The 25,176-nt window shown below is 35.1% G+C and overlaps 2 long non-coding RNA genes across 2 annotated transcripts; one reads left to right on the forward strand and one right to left on the reverse strand.

Moving 5' to 3' along the window:
- Positions 1-9,810: 9,810 nt before the first annotated feature.
- Positions 9,811-11,172, reverse strand: LOC144992025 (uncharacterized). The gene is made up of 3 exons (XR_013655737.1): positions 11,076-11,172; positions 10,645-10,698; positions 9,811-10,006 (listed from the first exon to the last, which is right to left on the reverse strand). It is a non-coding gene; the product is annotated as an uncharacterized LOC144992025 (long non-coding RNA).
- Positions 10,001-11,745, forward strand: LOC144992026 (uncharacterized). Its single transcript, XR_013655738.1, has 2 exons — positions 10,001-10,853; positions 11,550-11,745. It is a non-coding gene; the product is annotated as an uncharacterized LOC144992026 (long non-coding RNA).
- The last annotated feature ends 13,431 nt before the right edge of the window (positions 11,746-25,176 follow it).

Raw genomic sequence — 25,176 nt, forward strand, 5'->3', positions numbered from 1 at the left:
CAATCTTGTTTCCCATATAGAAAAGACAAGAAAATACGATATTTTCCTTGCAATTATACTACTTATTTTAGAGAGACATTGTAGTTATTTACACCTCATGTATGGCTCTTCACATATGTTCTTCCGTGTTGTTTTTGTTTTTAGGACAAGTATATCTCCAGTTTGTTCCAAAATGTGACCCACAGTCAGAGCCAAACATACCAAACATTTCACACGTTTGAAAGACATGCAAGATTAAAAAAAATAATCCTGTCAACTATAATCTTGCATGTATATTGTATGTGAATAATTTTGACTCTTGCCATATTTTTTACTTAATTGATTTTTTTTCACCACTTTTAGTCAAGTAAAATTATAGTCCTACAATTTTTTCATGTCAAATAATGAAAAACATTTGAATGTGCTCTTGGAGTTCAATGTTACATTTCAGCACATAATCTGAACATCCTGATACACTGCATAAATTCTAAAATGTATTTTCCCTCACAAAGTGAATAATTTTTAATTAGCTGTCCTCAAATCTCACCCTCCATTAGAGGAAAGTCGTACCAGTTTGAGCCTAGCTGTGAATGAAGCTGCAGAAGAAGACTGGCACTTGTCTGAGCACTCCAAAAATCAGGGGGAAGACTCAAAAGACGGAGAACCACCCACACTTTGTCTCATGCCCCCTTGCTGTCCATCAAACGGCATCAAACTAGCAGTTTTCACTGGGGAAGAAACTGGCACTCGACAAGGGATCTCAAGAGGGGAGCACGTGAGATTTAACTGAGGCCGAAAGGGGTGCTTTTGTCTCAATAAACCCCTAATTACACTCGAGACTGAAGAGTTTCCGCTGCTGAAAGATCTCAGCGAGTTGATATAATGTTCCACAGGAAAGAAATGAATAAGCTCAAATGTAATGTAGAATGAAGCAACTATTGATGGCGCTTCAGATTAGACATGCTTGATTACTCTCATGAATGCCTTCATGGCAGGTCCTGCCCCACTCTGCACCGTACCATTTGGCCAGGCCACAGTGCACAGATTCCAGATAAACACTTCCACTTTATAACTGCCAAATCTTGGTGAGGAATGGTTCCCTGGCTTAGACATCCATCATATTACAGAGAAACTTTATGATGTTTCTTTTTTTGAAAACTGCCAACCTTGAAAAGAGTCAACAGGGGGAGCTGCAGCATTTCTGATTGGACGTTCAAGACAGAAAGAGGGTGAAAATAAAAAAAAAGGGCTGACCTCTGCAGTCCGTTTTCTGCATGTTTTTATTGGAATTATTTGCAAATAAAAAGGTAATATGTGATCAGTGCTTTGGCTCTTTTTCTAAATACAGTCTTTGCCACACATAAAGCCATTAGCCCTACAGAAATAGTGAGGCTTCTGTGTGTTTTACAGTGTTGTAATTAGTCTGAAAACCACTCAGGATAATTCACTTTTTATGAAAAAGTAAGGCTGTGGAGATGATTAGGGGCCAAAAATAAGCCTATTAAGATTTGGAAAATCATTCCACATCATTCAGTGGCCAACACTTGGTGGCTTCTTGCATGTAGGAGGGATAAATGGGCTGAAACTGGACTGCATAAAAGTAGGTTTGATTAAATTAAACGAATTGTAGCTCATTGACTTATTGCATCTTGATAACATTAATGGCAATGGACAGTTAAATTCTTAAAATCCCATCTTTTACATTATTAATGGAGCACATGGATCATCAAATCAATTAGTGATGATGAAGTTAACATTACAAAATGATGAGCATTGATCAATTACAGAGTTGACCACATAGATAATCAATTAGAAAAGGCAATATGTGATGACGGTCTGGAGGCTTTTGAGGAAAAAAATGATAGGAACTAAATCGGCTGCTGCAAGTTTAAAATAATGTAACTACATAGAACGAGCAACAGTAGTAAACATTTGTAAAAAAAAAAAGAGAAAAAAGTACAACATACTGGTTATTTGATCTCCATCTAGACTGATAATCTATGCATTTCCTTTGTTTTTTTTTTTATCATCTTTTATTTTCATTTATTAGTCCAGTGACAGTGACAGTGTCACAAGAGGGTTCTCTAATTTATTTAAATGTCATTGTTAATATTTTAGTATAATTACTATTTCTAAATATATTTGTAGAAAAGCAACCAATAAATGAGTGCATTGATATTTTTTACGTTTTGGTCAAGCAAAATAAAATAAATTAGAAAAAGACATAATAATTTTCTATTAAAATTGTATTCACTTAAAGGCTTCATGGTCAGTTTCAGATGACTATTATGCACGAGTATTAATGAAGAGCTAAAAACTAAAATCACATCTTTAAGCTACTACCAAGGAATCCACATATGACTTGTTCCCAAGTACTGACTAACCTACATCTGCCAGTATTGCAAGTTAAATGTAGCTCCTGAGCTCTGGGCAAGAGCACCTTTCTCACTTCCTGGCTGTGTGGGAAAGAAGGTGAGAGGTGCCATGAGGGAGGAGATAACAGAGTCCACAGAGTGAAGCAGAGCTGAAGGGCACATGACAGGGATTTGTTTGAAAGTAGAACATGTTATCGGAAGCCAAGTTCTTTTAAACCTACAGGGGAAATCTTAAGGAAAAAACTTCTGTTGCAAGAAAGATGTATGTGCTGAGGAAGATTTTTGTTGTGTTCACAATCAAATCCAACTATGTTTTAGATCAATGCTATTTTTCCTAATATAAGTGTGCGAGTTAACAATTTTTTTAATTTATTTCTGATTCTTTGGAAACACTTTAATTGTAAGCTCTGCAGCAATAACACTCATTGATGAAGTCTGACACAATAAATGCATATCATACATGTGGTTTGTTAAATGTTAATTTTTTGGAAACCATTTTTCATGCAGATTGTTTGATTTATTGAAAACGTCTTTAGAAGTTAGGTTCTTAGAGTTTTATAATTATACAATTTGAAAAACTGCAGAACAGAAACCTAATGTAAGTACTGAAATAAAATACATGAGTTTTAAAGGTAGCATTTGTAAAAAAAGGTTTTGTATTCATAGCAGACAGCATTCATGCTTGCTGGAGATACCGCTGACATTTCTTAGATTAGTTGCAGAATAGAGGACCTTGACCACCTTTTTTGATACTCCTGAGCTCCCGTTCGTGGCAAGAGGCCCAATTTTATCCATTAACATGAAAGTAGACTTGATAAGAAGCCCTAGCTTTGTAATCATGTAATTAAGGGATCAAATGAAACACCATTGTTGAAATTGGTGAAAATTAAAGAACAGTTTTCTTTCATCTTGACCACTAGTCAAGAGACACTAGTCTCTGTGAAGCTTTTAGATTAGAATACTTATTTATATAACTTGGGTACTGGGATTTACTCACTTGGATACTTTGAACAAAAACTACTTGTAAAAGCTCATTAGACGTTTTTGTTGAAGCATTATAAATATATAGATAGATAGATAGATAGATATCTATATCTATATCGATATAGATATAGATATAGATATAGATATAGATATAGATATAGATATAGATATCTATATAGATATAGATATATAGACAAATACCTGTTGCAGTACCAATAAACAAAAACTAAGCCGTTAAGCACTAGTTTGATCAAATAAGAAAAAAATAATAATAATAAGATTACGCTGTAACAGGCCCCGGAACGGTCAGAGAATTCATAAAAAAGTAGAAAAAAATTATTTAAATAGGAAAAAATAGTTGCCAATGGAGTAGAAAAATAATTAAGAATTCCTGATTTAAGACAAATAAGACACGTTTTTGTGAGATTATTTTGCTATTGAAAAAACTTTTTGATAAGTTAACTTTTCTTGTAAGACAGAAAACAAGACCTTTTTAATGTTTTTTTTTTTTTTTCTTTATTCAGATTCGTTTTTTGCTGTGTAGATTTTAAAGTTTGTTTTTCACTGGTTATTTAGGATTTCAGCTATAAATAAGACAAAGAGCCTTTATATTAAGAAATGCCACAGTACATTTTTAACAAAGTTTATTTCTCTATTACTTAAACTGCAGGTGAACTAGAGGACTAACTCACCAAATTCTTCAATTTATTCATCTATTCCATGGTGGTTTACAACAGCTATTTTTACAATGTTATTTTTTTTAAGGTTTCTAACATTTAAGTAACAAAAAAGCAAACATTTTGCAGTTCTAAATAGTACTGACAGTTATGTAAGACAAAAAATGTAAAAAAGTAAAAATGAGCTGCACAAGTGGCCAGATTTGTCTTTTTTATCTCACACACGTTTCTAACTCTAAACTAGGCTGAGGATGGCAGGGCTTCTCCTGATGGTTTCCATCACTACAAACCCTTTACTGCCTCAGCCTCCCTCTCCGTCTCACAAGTCTATTCCCTTGTGCCACAATCTCTCACCTCGCCACAAGACCCGAGTCATAAATCTTTCCCACCCCACACATCACGTCCCCTGCTGCACATTTACCTACCACTCATTGCTAGCAAAAGCCCTATTAACCCCTTGCTTGGCTGTACAGTGTTGTTGAATAATTGACGTGCTTCCAACCACGGCGAAATGGCACTTGAATTATAAATAAGATGGGGCTTTTTTTAAAGGTGGAAGGACCCTGTGAATAATAAATCAGGGGAATTTGTAGTAAGGCACCTGTTGCATAACAAAAATAAAGCTGTTACTTTTTCTTTTTTTCTTATTTTACAGGGGGATTTTTGTATTTAAAAATTTAAAAAAAAATTAAAAAGGTATTTGTTATATTTGTTTCTTATTTAATAAGAACATAAACACAAAAGTCCCTGAATTAATTTAGTAAGAATTTAATGTAATTCTGTTTAGACCATTTGATTTTAACCAGCCACACTTTGCGTGCTGCAGCTTCACCACAACTCGGTAAAATGTGGTGCAGCTGAAGCCATGCTGTTTGACTCAGCCCTTATTATTGTTCATTTGTTTATAATTCATTTTTCAACATCTTGAACCTGTTTGTTGTTTTTTAAATTACTAAGTGCACTCCGAGGGTTTTACCATTCAGAATGGTAAATCCCTGGTCTCCTCTTTATTCAGTTTCTCACCATTACTTTCCTTTTATTTTTCTGCAGAACTCTACTGAACTACTCTACTGTTGAGAGAAAAAAAAAAAAAAAAAGCTGTAGGCGTTTTTCAAGCCTACAGTTGGTCTTGGTCCAGTGCCAACCATTGTAGGTAACAAAGGAAGTCTGTCACTTCAAACCACTCACAGCAACGCTCACATCATTCACTTAAACATGATTCTGTGATAAATCAGTCCTGTTCTGAACCAGCTCAACCTATTTTTTTTTTCTTTCCTGTCTGTTTGTAAACTATCTTACTCGAATCTCTATCCCCCCCCCCCTTTTTTTTAAGAGTCTAAAAGTCTCTGTAGTTAGTGAACATGTAGTTATGAAGTTGTTAAATGTTAAGTAATGGGAAAAAATAGGACACCCTATGAAAGCCTGTATGTTTTCCCACATATTTGGATACTTCCCTCCCTACTATCTAACTACTAAAAAAATACATAGTGCTGGACTATCCAGTGCCCTGGATTTTAAAAGCAATTTGGACACCATGCTCACTACTTTTTTTTTTAATGGTGAATATGACCTCACTGATTTCATGGAGTGAAAATATAATTGATATAAGCATTTTACAACGACTATGAATCCACTGTGTTATGATGAAAACGTTGATGGATTGTTAAAAAAATACATTTAAATATTATTTAACCCTTGTGCTATCCTAGGCACTTTAACATTGGGAGTTGGGTCATCTAGACCCACTAGACAGTGCGCTGAACCTTTTTTCTTCAATGATTTGTGATCTTCACTGGCGTCCATGGATTACATGAAATCTTTCCACCTTTGTCCACCTTTGTCATGGTAGGGAGAACATGTCAATGTAAGGGTGGGGTCATCTATGATAACACAAGGGTTGAACGCAATGTATTGTGGTCTATGCTTGCCAATCTACACATTTAATATCAATTTGAACATTACGATCCAAATAATATAACTTTAAATTAAACATTTTTAAAGCCAATTTAAAACTTTCTATGAAATTTCAAAATAATTTAATTTCTGCGTACATTTAAGTTCAAACACTTCACACTTAAGACACATTTAAGGAACTGTTAGACGCCACAAAAACGTGTCTCAATGATGCATTTCAGCCAAAGGAGCAAACATGGCTAATACGAGGCAGGAGATCCAAACTTTGACCTCCATTAAAATGTAAATTATTGTTCAGGTCTTTTTTTCTATGACTAGAATAATAGTAATATTTTAGTTCAATTTGTATTTATTTTTTAGTATTTTTTCAAAATAAGATTGGACATTGATTTATGTGCATTTTCTTAAGACACAGCTGATTATAATTTCTTCACATGACTGTATATTTTGTAGCTGTCTACAATGCTAAAACATCGAAACTATAAGCTATACAAAGTAAACTGCAGACTAATAAAAAAAAACAATAAAACATATTTTAAGCTTTACAAGACTTGGTCTGAAGATTGCTTAAAACTTTCTGGGCTTGACATTGTGTACAGTTTTTCAGTATATTGACTGTCACCATTTTTCAAAATTCTTTGTCAGAAAGTACATCGACAATATAGCAGCATCAGATTGGCGCTCCAAGTTCTAAAACAACATAAACCAGACAGTAAATATTATTCTTGAAACAGAATAAAAACATTTATGCCTGACATGGTCGAGTGTGAATAGATAATGTGTCGAGTTGTAGTGAGAAGTGAAACCAGTGTTGTAAATGAAACAATAAAACATGAATATAAAATCAAGGTAACACTGCAGGAAAATGTCAGTAACCACTGGGGTCGAAATCAAGTGCTGCTGTTTGGAGAAGCTCCGGCGTCGCAGCTCCGGCGTTGCATCTCCTGTGGCGCAGCAGAGAACAAATCTCAGTCTGAGGTCACAGCCACCGCAGAGAGCACACTTTGCAGCACGGAAACAATCATTTCTCCACCAGAGGAGGGAGGCGAGTGCAAGAATGAAAATTAAATTAAGAGAAATGAATCAGGAGATTTGGGGATTGTTCACTTTATGTTTAAATGTCTGAATTAATTGTGAATCTTGTGATAGTGGTAGATTGCCAAAGTGAGTACAGTTTCGAAAAAAATAAAACCTATTACTTCCATCTTCTTCATCAAACCCCAGCATAATTCTAAAGTATAAAAACATTATTTATGATCAATAAAAATGTATTAAAAGTTTTTGTTTGTTGTTTTTTTACATTTCTCATTAAAAAAAAGTTTTTTCCTAGTTTGACCTAAAAAAGTATTTAAAGTATAGTTAACAGCTAATAAAGCTTGTAGTTGCAAGTTTGTTTTCTCTTTTTCCCAATCTTCTGCTGATGGATCTAAGTCAGGAAGCACTTAACCACCAATGTCAGACTCCCACAAGACGTCAACATCAGAAAAGATGACCTGGTTGAGCACCTTGTGACTTACCACTATCACTAGATCCAGTGGCAGGTCAGGCGTTACAGATGTCACAGGACATTTTAATGGAAAAAGATAAATAATTTACAAAAGAGACCTTCCTTTAGCTCTCTAGGTCCCCTCTGTGATCGTGCAATGATAGAACAAAACTGTGACAGAGTTCAAGAAAAAGTACATTTCACCAGCTTCTTTGACTTTAAGCAAAGCAAAAAGAAAAAAGCATTTTCTGTGATAAACATAGTTCCATTATATCTTAAGCCAATTTAGTTGATCACAATAGCTGCTTTTTTCACGTAATAATTTAAATTTTGACCACAGTTTGTTTTAAGCAGGCAGAACAGGCTGATCATCTGTGTGACCCGCATTGTTACAGCAAGGGCCTTGAACTATTTTGCAGTCTGTTAGGGATCTTCACACTTGTTCTCATTCATAATGAATGCTAAAGGAATGCAATATTAATAAGGCTCATCGCTGCGGGTGAAGAGTTTATTTAAGGTTGCAGATGAAGAGGACGGTGGAAGTGACACAAACTTTGTAGATGCAACGCTTGTGTAAACAGTTTGTACGGTTTTCTTCTTTTCCTTTTTACAAATAAAATACTCAATATATCATTTCTGATTTGTCATCATTTATTTCTATAATTTATTGTTTCCTCATGCAAATACTTAATCACTTAAACTATGAAATCTAGGAAATAAGTTTAGGAGTTTATGCAAAACATAGCTTTAGAAAAAACAAAAAAAAATTGTAATTTTTTTCTATGTTCTTTTTTTTCCATGTCTTAGCATCTGCCTAGCAGACCTGTTATGTTATGTTTTTAATTCTTGTTTAATTGTTTTTATGAATTTGAATGTATTATCATGGCGTTATTTATTGATTCTAAATTGTGTACAGCGCTTTGGGCTACCTGGAATGGTGGTGGAAGGTGTTCTATAAATGAATGATTGAAATGCTGTGGTTGTTGTAAAAAAAAACAAAAAAAAAACAAAACGTTTTGGCTTTTTTTTAAATTCCCTTTGTTTATTCATGTTGCATTTTACTCTTAAGTCAACAAGTTAAAATCCAGAACATAATATTTAATTTATCTTAAAAAGAGAGGGATTTCTAAACTTAGATCCCTTCTGAAAGCTTGGGACTAAGGTCAAGACAACTTTGAGAAAAATTTAGTAGAAATGCAATGGAAAAAAACTCAAATACACATTGTCTTGTAACTTTCTAAAAAGCAACAAAAGATTGTTTGACATTATTTATCCTAATTTTATATCCTCCAAAGACCATAAAAATTCCGGTAACGCTTCCTTTTACAGTACAGTACTTACAGTGTACTTAATTGGTATTTACATGGTACTTATAGTGTAACTACTGGGTACTTTCAGGGTACTTACATGGTACTTTTTATGGAATTTACTGGGTACTTACAGTGTGTTTACATGGTACTTTCTATGGGACTTTACTGGGTACTTACATGGTACTTTTTGTGTCTACTCTGTACTTACATGGTACTTTTTGTGTCTACTCTGTACTTACATGGTACTTACTGTGTATTTATATGGTACTATTTGGTTCATACCTATGTGGTACATACTGGGTATTTATAATATTCTTACTGGGTATTTACATGTTGTGCAAAGGTGTCTTTTATGGTACTTACCACATGTAAGAACAAGGTAAGTACAAATAAAGTACTTTGACCTTTAGGTCTGCACTCGCTGCATGTTTCATGGTGTTTACCATGAATTTACCACAGAACCTACCCCTTAAGTACACTGAAACTGTAACTGTAAAAGAAGTCAGCCCTATTTCCACTCAACTACATGGTACTTTCATTCCTAAATACTGGGTATGTTCACTTGAATATTACTTGGTAAATACCCCTTAAGTACAATGAAACTGTAACTGTAAAAGAAAGTCAGCCCTATTTCCACTCTATTACATGGTACTTTCAGTAGTAAATGCTGGGTATGTTCACTTGAATATTACTTGGTACATACCCCTTAAGTACAATGAAACTGTAACTGTAAAAGAAAGTCAGCCCTATTTCCACTCTATTACATGGTACTTTCAGTAGTAAATGCTGGGTATGTTCACTTGAATATTACTTGGTACATACCCCTTAAGTACAATGAAACTGTAACTGTAAAAGAAAGTCAGCCCTATTTCCACTCTATTACATGGTACTTTCAGTAGTAAATGCTGGGTATGTACACGTATTACCTTCCCGTACAGTGTACATACACACTTGGTCTTCTGACCTCACCAAATGAGACAATGCTAACCTGTTGGTAAGGGTAAAGTAACTACATTCTAAAAACATGTTCTGGCCTGATTACTTCTTGTAACATGAGGCAAGTTTAAAGAGAAACAAGACAGCAGTGAAAACAACAATCTTTAATATGATACATGTCTGCAGCATACAAAGTGTCATCACCATGAAATAGGTTTTAAGTACAAAACAGTGCAAAGGAGAATTCTAAAAAACACATTATTGGCCTGAGGGTCGTGCTTTTTGTCCATCAAAATTCTTTCAGCAGAGTTTGGTAACGGTGCAGGACTTCTTCAGGGTTTGTAACTGCAAGAAAATTCACAATATGAGCTCAAGTGAACATAAAAAGCAGAACGACTTTGATGAAGTACAAAATATATTTTACTTATTTAATCATTTCTGTAATGAGTTTGATAAATTTCTGTGAATTATTTTTCGCTTTGACTGTAATGCTTGAAATTAATCAATTATCCTCATTTATGAACATGACAATAAATTATTCACAACTTTATATTTTAGTTACATAAACAAGAACAACAAAAAAGAAATCAAAGAAAAAAAATCAAAATTGCCATAAAAAAATCTAATTTGTTTAGACAAAGAATGACAAAAGCAATGTTTTAATTGGCAATTGCTGTGTGTATTTCTTCTTTATAAATATTATTCGCACCTACAATTTGCATTAGCATGAAAAACATTGCAGTGTAAAAGAAAAGGAAAAAAGAAATAAATAGGCAATTTCAAATTCAACACAGTTATTCACAAAAATATGTTTTAATTTTCAAACAGTTACATTCACTGTGTTGGGTGGTATTGTTGTCTCTCTCATATTTGAAAATAAATAAATAAAAATAAAATAAAAACGGCGAAAGAAAAGAAAATGGGGAAAATGCAGTTAAACTCTTCATTAATGTAAATATGTCCACTTGGTGGATTTAACTTACTTTAGCTTACTCTCCTGTGGATTCGTCTGGAATGTCTTCTTCACCACAGCTGATCTAAAGCGGTAAAAAGACGGAAGTACGTCATCATTATTTTAAATAAACGCCTTTCTTTGATTTTCCCAGAAAGACGTGCGCTCAGTCAAACAAGCACAGAACAACAGACTTTATCATTTAGGCTACGTGCTTGTTTTACAGGTGCCCCTCTCCTGGTAAGTAACAACAATGTTTGTAGATTTTCATTACAAACTTTGAAAATGTATACATAAATAACTGAAATTATTGGAGTAAGGTAGACATGCTCTTACGTCACGTTTCAAACACAGAGATAGTGGCTTGAAATCACGAAGTTAGCTTCTTTATAAAGTTTGATCAGTTTAAATATTTGCATGTAATTTATCCAATATTTTAAAAAAACAAAAACACTGGTTTACCTGCCAGATGAAGAGAAATTCAAACTGTTGCGCGCGCCTCGAGGCTCTCCGGATTAATCTGCACGTTCACTTTGGGGGTAGTTGTGCTGCATTCAAGTGCGCTGGGAATTTTCAACGTTACTTGCCCCGACCTAGTTAACAAAAACACACACTCGGGGTGTTTTTAGTATTAAAAGTAAATATTTAGCCTTGTTGTTTTACATATTTTCCTGACATTATATAATATATATTAAAACAAGTTCATTTTTAGAACAATATTTAAAAAAAAGTTAAGTTTTGAATAATGTATTATCATGTTTTTAAATGAGGATAATTGATTAATTTCAAGCATTACAGTCAAAGCGATAAAAAAATCATAGAGATTTATCAAACTCATTACAGAAATGATTAAATAAGTAAAATATATTTTGTACTTCATCAAAGTCGTTCTGCTTTTTATGTTCACTTGAGCTCATATTGTGAATTTTCTTGCAGTTACAAACCCTGAAGAAGTCCTGCACCGTTACCAAACTCTGCTGAAAGAATTTTGATGGACAAAAAGCACGACCCTCAGGCCAATAATGTGTTTTTTAGAATTCTCCTTTGCACTGTTTTGTACTTAAAACCTATTTCATTGTGATGACACTTTGTATGCTGCAGACATGTATCATATTAAAGATTGTTGTTTTCACTGCTGTCTTGTTTCTCTTTAAACTTGCCTCATGTTACAAGAAGTAATCAGGCCAGAATATGTTTTTAGAATGTAGTTACTTTACCCTTACCAACAGGTTAGCATTGTCTCATTTGGTGAGGTCAGAAGACCAAGTGTGTATGTACACTGTACGGGAAGGTAATACGTGTACATACCCAGCATTTACTACTGAAAGTACCATGTAATAGAGTGGAAATAGGGCTGACTTTCTTTTACAGTTACAGTTTCATTGTACTTAAGGGGTAAGTACCAAGTAATATTCAAGTGAACATACCCAGCACTTACTACTGAAAGTACCATGTAATAGAGTGGAAATAGGGCTGACTTTCTTTTACAGTTACAGTTTCAGTGTACTTAAGGGGTAAGTACCAAGTAATATTCAAGTGAACATACCCGGTATTTAGTAATGAAAGTACCATGTAGCTGAGTGGAAATAGGGCTGACTTTCTTTTACAGTTACAGTTTCAGTGTACTTAAGGGGTAGTTTCTGTGGTAAATTCATGGTAAATACCATGAAACATGCAGCGAGTGCAGACCTAAAGGTCAAAGTACTTTATTTGTACTTACCTTGTTCTTACATGTGGTAAGTACCATAAAAGACACCTTTGCACAACATGTAAATACCCAGTAAGAATATTATAAATACCCAGTATGTACCACATAGGTATGAACCAAATAGTACCATATAAATACACAGTATGTACCATGTAAGTACAGAGTAGACACAAAAAGTACCATGTAAGTACCTAGTAAAGTCCCATAGAAAGTACCATGTAAACACACTGTAAGTACCCAGTAAATTCCATAAAAAGTACCATGTAAGTACCCTGAAAGTACCCAGTAGTTACACTATAAGTACCATGTAAATACCACTTAAGTACACTGTAAGTACTGTACTGTAAAAGGAAGCGTTACCAAAATTCCTTTAACGGTACTGTGCATTGCTTACCTTCCCACTTTCTGAGTAAGTTATATGTTTTGTGCACAACCCTCAGCACCCATCATATCAATTATTCTGGAAAGCATAAGAAGCGCACACGGGAAAGTTTTGCATGGTATTCTTTGGTCTCCCGCTTCTTGATTCTTGGCTTAAATCTTGATTTTGCTCAAATTAGGCACGTCTAAAGAGTGGACCAAGGGGAAATATTGGCTCTATAGAGCAGTCTGTCAACAGAACTTGAATTTCATACAGACATGACTATGGATTGTGTATGTGGATAAAAGAATGACATGATTACATGACCTAGAGTTAGATCAACACAGCATATGAATTACAATAAAGACATGTAAAACAGTTTAAAAAAAAAACAATGTGAACATTTCAACTAATTCTATGATTTGGTTAGTTGTTCAGTTATTTGAGCTAAAATATCAATTTTCTTCCAGTCTTCCAGTCTCTTGCATGAAGAATATATGTTTCCAAGTTATCTTTGCATTTGATTAGTTCCTTTCATTTATGCTAGTGCTCAACTTTCCTAGATCTCAACAAAGATTCATAAACCTTTTCTTTTTTGGACTTGCAATTTTTGTTGTTGTTGTCATTGTTTATTAAGCCCCAAACGTTTGGCATTGTACACATTAGACATTTGCCTTTAAATACCATACTGTAGTAAGGGAGGTGATCATTATTGACTTCCTGAGTATGGTGTTTTTAGGTCATTATTGTCCCACAACATTGGGTTTGTCATGCTGCGTTCACACTGGGGATGTGTCATGCATTCAAGAATGTGCTGAACATGGGTTCTTGAATTTTTAGCATATGTTTTTCTCACTGGAGTTTCGCAACCTGATACTAGCGAATGTACCTACACTGGAAAGAGGCTTGGTGTGAAATGTTGAAGCTGTGAAAATCTAGTGAATCTTGCAGGCTTTTTCTTTCACTGCTCTATTCTAATGTATGAAAGACCCTTATGTCATGTAAACCCAGATGGGCACAAACCGTAGTTTCTCCTGCATGATCAATTTGAAACGGTTGGCACTTCTGTGAATTAAAAAGACATCCAAGTCCCTGATTGGTCAAAGTTCAACTGTTTTAACTTTCAGCATGCACTCAATGGCCACCAGCGTGTTTTATACTAGAAGCCAAAAAACAGGCTCAAAAAACGCACATGAGAGTTTTGAATGTGGAATCCCGAAGCGTGCATATATACACATTTACATGGACTTTTAATTAAAAATCTGTCATTTTAACACGTACAGAGGCCGGTGTGGACGTAGCATAAAACATGTTAAATAGAATACACAAAACGACTGAAGCCTCATTCTCATTAAAGGCTTGTTTAAAAGTTATTCTGAAGGTGCTAATGCTCAGAAACAGATCAGTTTTAAAGTCTGTCTCTGTAGACTAAAGAACAGTTATTTAGGCATTGCAGTCATTAAGAAGCTTTTTAGAAGAGCAAGTAGCCTATGGTGAAACAAAAGCAATTTGATGTTTAGAAATGTATGTTGAGATTTAAAGCAAATATCAGTGGATTTCCTTGAGCTCCTTGAAAGTGAATCTTTGATCAGCCCTCTCTTTTTTTACGGCAAATCGATGAGAGTTGAAGAGTTCATTATCCGAGACAAATCCATACACGTCTGCGCCATGTCCTTAACCATTCTTCTCATCTCTTTCCTATGCCTTTTAATTGGCCTTCAGTCATCAGTCATCTTGCCTGGGCTTTTTCTTTTATTCACTATGTCATTGCTGTCTAATGACACAAAGGCTAAATTTACACCCAGCAGTCGTTCTATTTAATTACTGACTGTCCAAGCTCCTTTAGTTAAATCGATACCAACTGAACCAAGATGGAGAAAACTTCTAGGAAAAATCTCTTCAAGAAAAAAAATGTTTTAGAAGAAAGATTCATTTTATTGCAGAGACCTTGAAGATTTGCTTGTACAATGTCTCTGGCAAGTGCAGTTCTTTAAGATTCTACTTTTTTTTTAAAACCTGACCCAGCAAAAAAAAAAAAAAAAAAAGCTAGTGGGAAAAAAAAGAAAAAACTTAAAGCTTATATGCGCTTGTTACATAAATTCCACAAGTCACGTCAGTTCCAGAATTCCTTCATAACAATGCATTTGTTAGTGTCCATCTGTGTCTTATTATTTCATTACTTTTGGTCTTATAATTTACAGGTGGATCATTTAATTCTCTTTATGCAATCTCTTAACAGTCAGACTTGATTGTTTAAACTTTTTTGCTGTTTTTTGAAAGCCTGATTCAAGTGGCATCATAGCATTTCACGACAAATCCATTTTATTTCTCAGTTCTTTCGGAAACATACAGCAGGCAAACATCTTTTCAGTAAAACTAAATGTGTTGCAAGTATCGTTAGATCCATCCATCCATCCATCCATCCATCCATCCATCCATCCATCCATCCATCCATCCATCCATCCATCCATCCATCCATCCATCCATCCATCCATCCATCCATCCATCTTCATAACCTGCCGAATCCCTTTTGGTATCACAGGGCTGCTAGAGCCATTCCAGCAACTGTTGGGTGAAGGCATGGTTCATTAGATTCATAAATGAGGATATTGAACACGAAATAGTTCAACTTAAATCATTTGCATGCTCTTTCAATCCACGTGTGGGATTTCTCTCTCCCACGGTCCAAGAACAGGCTGCATAGGTTAATTGGTTACTCTAAATTGTCCCCAAGTGTGAATGGGTGTGTGATTGTGGTGTGATTGTGGCCATGTGACAGACTGGTGACCTGTCCAGGGTGTACCCTGTCTTCGCCCACCAGCGGACGGGTTAGGTTCCTGCAGTGCCGTGCCCAGACAAGGACAGAAACGAGTTTAGAAAATGAATGAGAGATGAATGAATGAAAAAACAAAGTTGTTTTTAAACCAAGCAAAAGCTTGAGTTTATGGTATTTGCTAACCTGTAACAGGAGGAAGTTGCACTTTCAACTGATGATAAAAAACTTAAAAGGTTATCTGAGTTAAGATTGGTAAAATAAACATTAGATGCATATTTGTCTTGGAAACCGAATTAATCTTATGTTTAAAGAAACATGTATTTTTTTTAAATCACATTTCTTTGTTTTAAAACAATGAGAAAGTTATCTTATGAGCTTATTTTATGTTTAAAGTATGATGCCATTACAGTATAATGCCATTGTTTTTACTGCAGAAATGATTCCTTCGGACAATGCATAATAAGGAATATAGAGAACATACAAAGGCTTTTAAGTCTGGCTTATTGAACTTTATTGACATAATTGGATAGCAATCCTTCCAAGGCATGTCGAAATAAAAAATGGAGCACTGCTGAAGGGTTTGAGAAAGTTGTTTGCCTTAACTTTTGAAGAGGAAAATCCCAGGAGATTTACCTTTAAACATCAAGCTCCTATGATCACTTTGAAGCAAATGTATTTTTCTGTTATTGGCATAAAAACCTAGAATGTTCTAAAATATGTCTTAAAAAGTTTTGTATTTTTTTTCAATATAAGAAAACAGTTTAGAACTAAAACTGTTCCTGAAAACTCTTAGCATATTTGGAAATCTCATGTACTTTGATGTCAGATTGATGACTACTGAAATTTGCAGTACACTGGCTGAGGGGAAGGCCATCTAAGATGCTTTTTTTAATTTAAAAAGGGGTAGCATTAAAAAAAAAAGTTTTTTTTTTGCTTCTGTATTCTAGGTAAGGGTTGTGAGAGGCTGTGAGCTAGCGGGGGAGAGAGAGTAAACAAATGGCTGATGGGAAAGGAGGGGAAGGCTTAATCTGCGTTACAACTTTAAGGTGAATTTTTATGAACTACTGCCGCTCTGCAGAAACTATGTCCTATGAATATTTTTTCTATAACATCCTAATCACAATCAAAAGACCACTTGGATAGATCAAACAATGATCTAAGTGGGTGTTAAAGACCAAAAATTGTCTGATATGTCAAGGTCAGCCCAATATCAGGAAGACTATTCCTACTGTGTCAAAAGTCATGATAATTTGTGATATTTCTTAAAAGAAATATAATATTGCACTGTAATATTCATTATGATTCATAATTCTTTTCATTATGTTTCTAAAGAAATTTCAGCAGCAAATGTTGACATTTTGACAGTTGAAGACTCTTATGAGACCCTTTTGTTAAACCCTAACTGATATTTCACTATGATTGGTGAAATTACAGTTCAGATCAATCACATTTCAAAAAAACCACATTAACTTTTCCAGTTTATATTATTAATGCTCTCACCCTTCAAGTAACATGCAGTAACAAGATGAGAAGTCGTAAATAGCAAGCAGTTCATGTTGATTCACACTGATGAATATTTCATCATAGATAAGTTGATCTGCAGAAGGTGCATCCATCTGTGCATACAAGCTTTCTACACCCGTCACACCTGAGGGTTTTTATCTCTGAAATTCTTTGAGACTAGCAGTCAGCAAAGTCATTCTGAAGCAGCTTAGTAACTTAGGACCAATGGGGGATGAGAGGTTTGGTGAAGATAGGAAGTGATGGTGGAACTGAGTGGTTGTGGCAGCATTAATGGTAAGTGAGAGGTAATTAGGGGCAATAGACTGGTATGCAGCTCTCCTTCTAATAAACAGAGCAGGAAAACTTGCCCCCCCCCCCATGCCTCATTTATCATCATCTGCTTAGCAGGCTGCTCAGAGTCAAGACAAACAGAACATTTCACATCCATCCTTCTCTTCCTGTCTGAGCCTCTGATCTCCTGTTTTTTTATTCTTTTAAATGTATCCAGGGTTCAGCACTTTTATTTCTTTCTTTTGTCTGATTTAATATTTCTTCTTGTGCCCAATCAATATTCCTTCGTTGCATCTTCATCTTTCTTCCCATCTTTTTTCACCACCTGACAAATTGTCTTTATGCTTTTTACATTTATTTTGCAACCTACTGTCAGGGCTCTTCCTTGTGTTTTGCTTTTATATCAGGTTAATGTCATTGTGAGACTGAATCATTTTATTGACACATCGGATTGGCTCGTTTGTAACTTAAATAACTTGCACTATAAAAAAATCTTTAACAAAATTGGATTAGCAAGATGTTAAGAAGAAGTACCAGAGCAAGAATGGTTATTCTGTCAAATATTTGTTTTATTTCTCAATAAAAGTCTATGGTATTTTGGCCCCTCTGAGCTAGCAGGTACTTCCTATTTAGAACAAAATGAGGGAGAGTTACTCACTTATGGAGCGATTTCAGTGTTCTAAGAACCAGAGTGTGTGGGTTTGTGAAACAGTTTGTGTGCATTGTCTAATTATGAGACTGAAATCGCTCCACTCAGTCCAGCTCTCAAACAGTTAGTGCCTAGAATACAGTAGTATTTTTCATGCAACAAAATAGTAAACATTTACATTTGTCTTTGCAATATCTACAACATAGAGTCGATTACGAGCGATCACAGAGAGCTCTTAGTACTGTGAAAAAGAAAAAAAAAAAACGTTATTAAAGTTAAGTGTAATTTCTGGAAAAAAATCTGCAGGTCTGTGTTTATAACAGACTGATGATCAGTTGATTTAATTTTTTTTTTCTTTTTTTCTTTAAAATAGAAGTATTTAGTATGTAAACTGGTTACCAACACAATGTGTAGTGACAGTGTAAACCTGAAGGACAAATATGTCAGACTGGGTAATCAAGCAGCTGCTGAAATGTGAGTGGCTTCAAAGTTTCAAATTCTATCATATATTTTATGCTCATTATTTGCAGAGTTCATTAGCAAAAGCAACCAACTCTTCACTGACAGCTTAATTTAATTAAAGTCCACACTTCTTTCTTGGTGTGTACAGTTTTATAAATCAATTTTCTTGTTTTCTTTTTTGTTGTTCAACAGTAAGCACTTGTGAACGGCAGAAAAAAAAACTGATCAAGAGTTGATATCAATAATTAGCATCGACACATAACAGGGAACAATGGAGTTTAACAATGATTTAAAAAAAATACAAGACCTGGACATAACTCAAGGCTGTGACATGTAATCTGGACTAATTGGAAGCAGAAAGTAATTTGTATCACTCCTGTCAGGTGGCACTTGTTAAAGGAGAGAAAATAAAATAAATTCAAGTACTTTAATTTATCATCAAAAGTTGTGTCTACTTTCAGCATCTCTTGGACATTTTGCAGTGGTTTTGTTCAGATTTTTGGTGAACCAGGAAGCTAAAATGTATGAGGGGGGACCAAAACAGCTTTTTACCCCAAAATGCCCTTTTCTCTTTTTTTTTCTGGATCTGGTTTGTTTTGATGCAATTGGTGACAGAATGTGTGATTTAGTTTATGTTTTAAAGATGTTTGTGTTCCTAATTTCCTATGACAAATTCTTTTTAGGGTTGCTTTCATGTGCAGATCAACAAATGATAATTCGGAGCTCTTCTGAAACATTCAGACTAATTTTAAGATAAGCAACATCCGTCAAGCAGGGATGGGTTGTCTCAAATTATGGAAAGGACTGTGGGGGTATGATCTAAAGGTAATTCTCATCATTATATGATAAAGGAAGATTAGCAGGGATGTAAAATAAAATGGAGAGAATTTTTAAAAGAAAGATGTTTATATGAGGGTCTACCAAAATAAAACTGTGTATTGTTTTCTTACTTTTCTGACTTTGGTGCTTTAGATCTTACTTTTTGATGTGAATGTGACTGACAACAGGAGCGTGTCAGTGCAGAAATGACTCCACATTGTTAGCACCCGGCCATAGATTTGTTTTGTTTTTTCATTTAAACTTATATGTCATGTAAACAGAGCAAAAAAGTGGTAATTAAATAAGTCAGATGGCTAAGTAGCTGGTAAGAGCCCTATAGGTTTACTAGCTAAGATGTTAACATTAGAGGGCTAAAAATACATTTTATAAGAAATGCTCAACAGAAACCTATCATTGAAACAGATAAAAGAAAAGAAAAGAAAAAGAAAAGAAAAACACCACTGTGAGATAAAAGTGAAAGCATAATCAAAAGAAGCAGAGTTCAGTGAATACTGAACATAAGCTGGGCCATTAGAAGACCAAAAAACAGGTAAACGTTAGCCTTCCTGGCACATAGCTTTTATTTCTCTCCTATTCTACCCTGAAATGATCGTCTCCATTCTTTCTTCCTCTTTAAATTTCATCTGGTTTGCACATCCATTCCACAGTGAACTGTCTGTTTTGTAAATTACACAGTAATACCAAATTGAAGTAACTGTAATAACTGTCTTTTCCAAATTTGTTTCTTACTTTGTTTAAAAAAAGAAACATCTGATTTTTAATTTTGATCCGCTTCGGACCTTTAAAAAATCTCAGTACGAAAAAGAAACAGAACGCCTCAATTTGAAAACCGTTGTTTGCTCCCAAGTTTGTTTTAGGCACAATGACAGGATTCATGCATTTATTTATACAATTTTCTTGTAATAATGTAAAAAAAGAGTTAAAAAATTCCTATGAATATTGCTTTAGATTTTTTTTATTCAACAAATGAGTGTGCTTCAGTGTTCATGCTCTTTAAGTGTAACTTTTAAACTAAATTTCTAACAAAAAGATGGCAAGGGAAAAATAGATGTGATTCTAGCAGATTGTATGTATAAAGGCACTCACTTAACTGGTGGTGAATAGTACAGACATTGTGAATCACTTGTAGAGCATTTGTGCAAGTATCTGAATCTCATGTTTGTCTCAGATTGGTCACACTTTTGTTTCATATTCTGCTGTCTTAGCCATTAAACAGGGGAATTTTGTGGTGCAGGAAATTCAATGCAAAGAAACAGACATCTTGGCAAGACAGGAGACTAGCTACAGCAGCAATTTGTGCTCACATGCCAGTATACTTTTGTAGCAGATTTTGGCAAATAATAAAGCTTGTCAGAAAAAAAAATGGATGCTTTTTCACTGTTTCTTAAATGTGCTGTGTGGATGTGCCTCACTGATCTGTGCTTGCAAACACAAATGGGATATTTTCACCAGATTCGCTCCAGTCTTGGTGCCGCTTTGAAGCTGTCTCTCAAGGCTTCCTCCCCGTTGCCCAATTAGGAGCTGCACTCAGCATCAATTAAAGCAGCAGCTAAAGGTGAAAGCTTATGACAGGTCACTGTGATAGCTGTCACCTTAAACATGCAGGAGTGGGATGAGGAGATAAAAATACACAGATACTTAACCTCCACTGCTCGTTGCTGACCTCCCACATAATAAAAATCAGCTTTTACAAAACCAAGATGCAGTAATAGTTTCAGAGTAATGAATGACCTCTGATTCATTTCAACCAAAACTAAACCACAATCCGCAATAGTAGGCCGGCAACTAAATGTAAATGCAGGAACACCAGTTCAAACATAAGAAATATGTAAATACAATGTGTTTGAGTCATCCAAAAATATTGCAGACTTATAAAATAAGAACTTATCACCTCTTGAATTTCTTACATTGCTTGCAGTGCCTAAGCCAGTTTCCCGGTCTTGGTTTTCATGGCTCCTAAACTGCATGTTTCAGCTATTTCCCTGATTTAGTTCATTAGCTGGTCAATGCATTCTAAAGCTAGTAATGACTCATTCATATAAGTCGAGTGTGCTGGAGCACATAAAACATGTAAGCCAGGGAACGGTTGGCTTAGGTATGCTATGACAATAATTCAAAGAACAGTTCATCTGCTGATCACAGCTGTTGAAAGTTTTCAGGAAAAAAGGATTATACAAGCCTAGGCTTTTTTTTTAACCCTTTAAAACTGCAAACGTTGTCTGTGACACCAAAATACTACACGCTCTTTGACCTTTCACGCGATCAGTGCTGATCAGCTGATTCTGACGAAGAGAAAAGCAGCTTTTCATTTCAGCTTTCCACCAATATGCAACACATTAATAATTAAGCAAAGCTGCTTATTTCTAGGACAGAATCAGATGATTAGTTAAGTAAGAACTTCTCTACGGTAAAATGTTAGATGTCAGCTGTTTTTTTCTACTTTAGAATCTGCTGGAATTACGTTAATTGTGTATAAATGGTTCAAGTGTTAAGGTAGTCGAAGGAAAGTCAACACTGGAGCTAATGCTCCAATGTTAAAGGGTTAAACACCTGTTTAACATTATAATGCTGCAATTTATTTTAATTTGATTCTAATACCTAATAAGACAATTAATAAAATTTGTAAAATCAAGGAGTGACGGCAAGGAGTCTCTAGTACGTGTTCTGTATTCTCAGTTTGACATTCCGTCTATCCTGCTCTCTGATTGGCGGATTCTCCTGGAGCATCTTTATTTTTGAATGCATTCCTTTGCGTTGTCCTAAAAGCCTTTTTACTCGTCTTAAGTTTTTTTTGTCTTAAAACAGAACTATCTCTCTGCAGTAGCAGCAGGGTAATCTTCTTCATGAGCTGGCAAGAATATTTAACACCATGTTCCCACCCACCTGATGTGTGAAAGTAGACATGGAAAAGAATTTGACAAGTTCTGCAAAGGGTAAATTCATCAGCACTGTTGCATGTCATATTCTATTTCTCTGAAAGGACCTCTCCTGTGCACACTCATCAGCTGCCCCGTCCCACTCTAATAGCTACTGTAAATTTACTCATATCAGATGGCAGGCGTTAATTTGGAAAATGACTGTCTTGATCTATATTTCATCAACTGGACTAAATATATTAATAGTAGATTTTCTTATTAGCTCTTGAAACTCATCAAATTCCCTGATGTGAAACTCACATTGAGACACATAAATAATCCACAGAAAGTACTCTTTGTGATAAATTTCACCAGACTCTTGTACAGACTCACAGTAGAGTAACTCTGCATGTCTAATTATTTTTACTGTGTTCAAGAACATTTGAAAATTCAGTGCCAATATTAGCTGTATTCTTCCCAACCCTGTTCCTGGAGATCCACCAGCTCATGTTTTTCAACTCTCCCTGCCCTGCTTGCTGTGGTTAAGCTGTGTGAAGAATATTTAGAAACTGCCTTAAACTTTTATTACACTAATGGTTTAAACTTAATTCACTGAGCATGTATTGTCATCTCAAAATTATATTACATTTGAAGACAGCACAGCCAAGCTATTGTTCTAACAGTTTCTTCCCATACTCCCTCTTTTCTGTGCATGTTTTCTGCTGAGCAGGCCTCAGACTTATCTTCACTTTAGCCTTGGAGGTTCTCTCCAGCAGTAACCTGTGGGCGTGTTTTTCACACGAGGTCCATTGGACGATCTTCTGAATATGCAAATGCAGGGTTTTTATACCAAAGCCCATCCCTGAACTCTTTGGTTCGGACTTTGAATGTACCATGTTCATGTCTGTCCCCTTCGTGTTTGTGCGAAGTAAAACCTCCACAAAAGCTAAGTAACTGTCTCTGAGTCCTTATTCATTATTTCTGTGTGTAAGAAACTGACGGGGTAACGAACCTAAAAATATTCCTATTTTACAGTCCTTTCTAGAAAATCCAGTTTCTTCACAAGCTGACTCAGATATTTCCTTATTCTGATTGACTGAACACACATGGACCTGAGCCCTGTATTAGATTGCAAACAACAAAACAAAACAAGAAAAAAGTCTTACATTAAGGGTGCATGTGATCACAGTCTTGGATTGAAAAGCAAATGTCAATTTAAATTTTACAGAAACTGGTTTGAAGGGCTTTCAAACTAGGACAGGGTTAGGTTTGATTGGGTAAAGAGTGCCAAAAGTGATATTTATTCTTTTGGTTTGGGTTTTCTCTACATATGATACTTTTTGCACAGGACTTGAAGGTCAAATTGACAAGAAATGTCCTGAATATACAACAATTGCTTCTTTGCATCAAACAACTATAGGGAAGAACGAAAAAAAAGAGAACGGAGATGAAAACAGGCAAGTCTCACTAGTCTTCTAATCATTGTACAATCTGTGTCTCCACCTTTTCCAACTTTTCATAATTTCCTATTCTTTGGATTTGCACTGTGAGCATTTTTTTTACCCACAATTTATTTGCTGCAGCTGAGGAATGCCCTCACACCTAAATATCATTTAAAGCCTTTATTGTCTCTCTAAACTTAGTCAGCAAAATCTGCAAATTCACAAAAAGAAGTATACCACAAAGAGCTAATGAAGCTCGAATGAATTTTAGAAAAATGTACTATTAGGTGCAGTGAAAAACTTTAAGATCTTGCATCCAAAAGTTATTTTAAGAGCTAAATCAGCCTATGGGTGACTGTCATTTTTCAATCTGGTAAATCTCAGTTTATCACAGCACCCCACTTGTTTTTTCTTTACTACTCTCCCTTCCAGCTGCTTTCACTTGGTCTTATCTGGAGTCACACCTCTTCGCCATCTAGAGCACTTATCTGTAATGTCAGTGATCGTCATGCATCCACAGCCTTGTCAAAGATAGAGCATAGTATTGCAAGGTTGTTTGGCTTACCAAATATTTCACACCTGGATGACTCCTGAGGGCAACCATCTCAGTGCTAAAGTGTTTGGTCTTCATCCTGGACAAGCCATTTGATCTTATCGCTGCATACATCTATCCTCGTTTGTTTGTGCAGCTGTATTCCAAACGTTATCTCTCTTTTCTGGCTAAAGGTGGCAAACTAGTTCTATAGATGTATGTCATTAAAAAGGTTTTAATAAAAAATTAAAGCATTTATGCTCCTTTAAATTAAAAAAAAAAGACTTTTGCAGACATTCTGTTGTCCATATAGAAACCTTAAAAGAACAGAAAAGCATACTGGCCCAAAAGCTTAACGTTTTTTCATTAATAAAAGGTTACACAAAATACTGCCTATTCACTGAAAAAAATATATTTTTCAAGTTATTGAATATAAAGTTGGAACAAGGAGAGAAGGCATAAAATGCGAAAGCAATATAATTAAGTGCTATCATGGAGAAAAAAAAGAGCAGCCCACCTTTCCTACCATAGCATCTTGGCTTTATCTGATGGACCCGCGAGCATATGTAACAGAGGTACATGAGGAGAATACTTGGTTCCTCACACCCATTTGGAGAGATAAGGATGTAGTGGCACTCGCTGAGCAACAAAGAATAGAGGAAAGGAAATTGGAAAAGAAGGGGAGGGGAAGAACCCCTTATATCATCAAAATATCCTGGATGGTCTTCTTAAAGATACTAAAGTTATAGCTCTGTGGTTTTCAGGAAATAAGGTAGGTAGGCTGGACCTCAAGAGGTATTAAATTTAAAAAAAAGAATTTATGTCCGTTTATCTTTTTTATATATTTTCTGGGCTTGACTAGATAAGGTAAATGTCTTTTTTAAACAGAAGAAAAAGTGGAGAAAAGGAAGCACTAATATTTTTTAAGAGTAATTGAGGATTAAAGATGTCTTTTTCAAGGACACCTTAATGTCTTTTGCAGGATGATGAGAATAAACGACTTATTCAGTACACAATCCCCCTGCAGTTGTAAATTGAAAATCTACTTTCTACACTAGTATCACATGCATTCCTTGTTGTGACACATTTTGGTCAAAAACTATCTGTAACACTTTCTTTTAAGTGTTTCAAAATTCATGGAAAA

This window comes from Oryzias latipes, chromosome 4, assembly GCF_053564925.1.
Source record: "Oryzias latipes strain Hd-rR chromosome 4, Olatipes_Hd-rR_3.1".
Lineage (NCBI taxonomy): Eukaryota > Metazoa > Chordata > Actinopteri > Beloniformes > Adrianichthyidae > Oryzias > Oryzias latipes.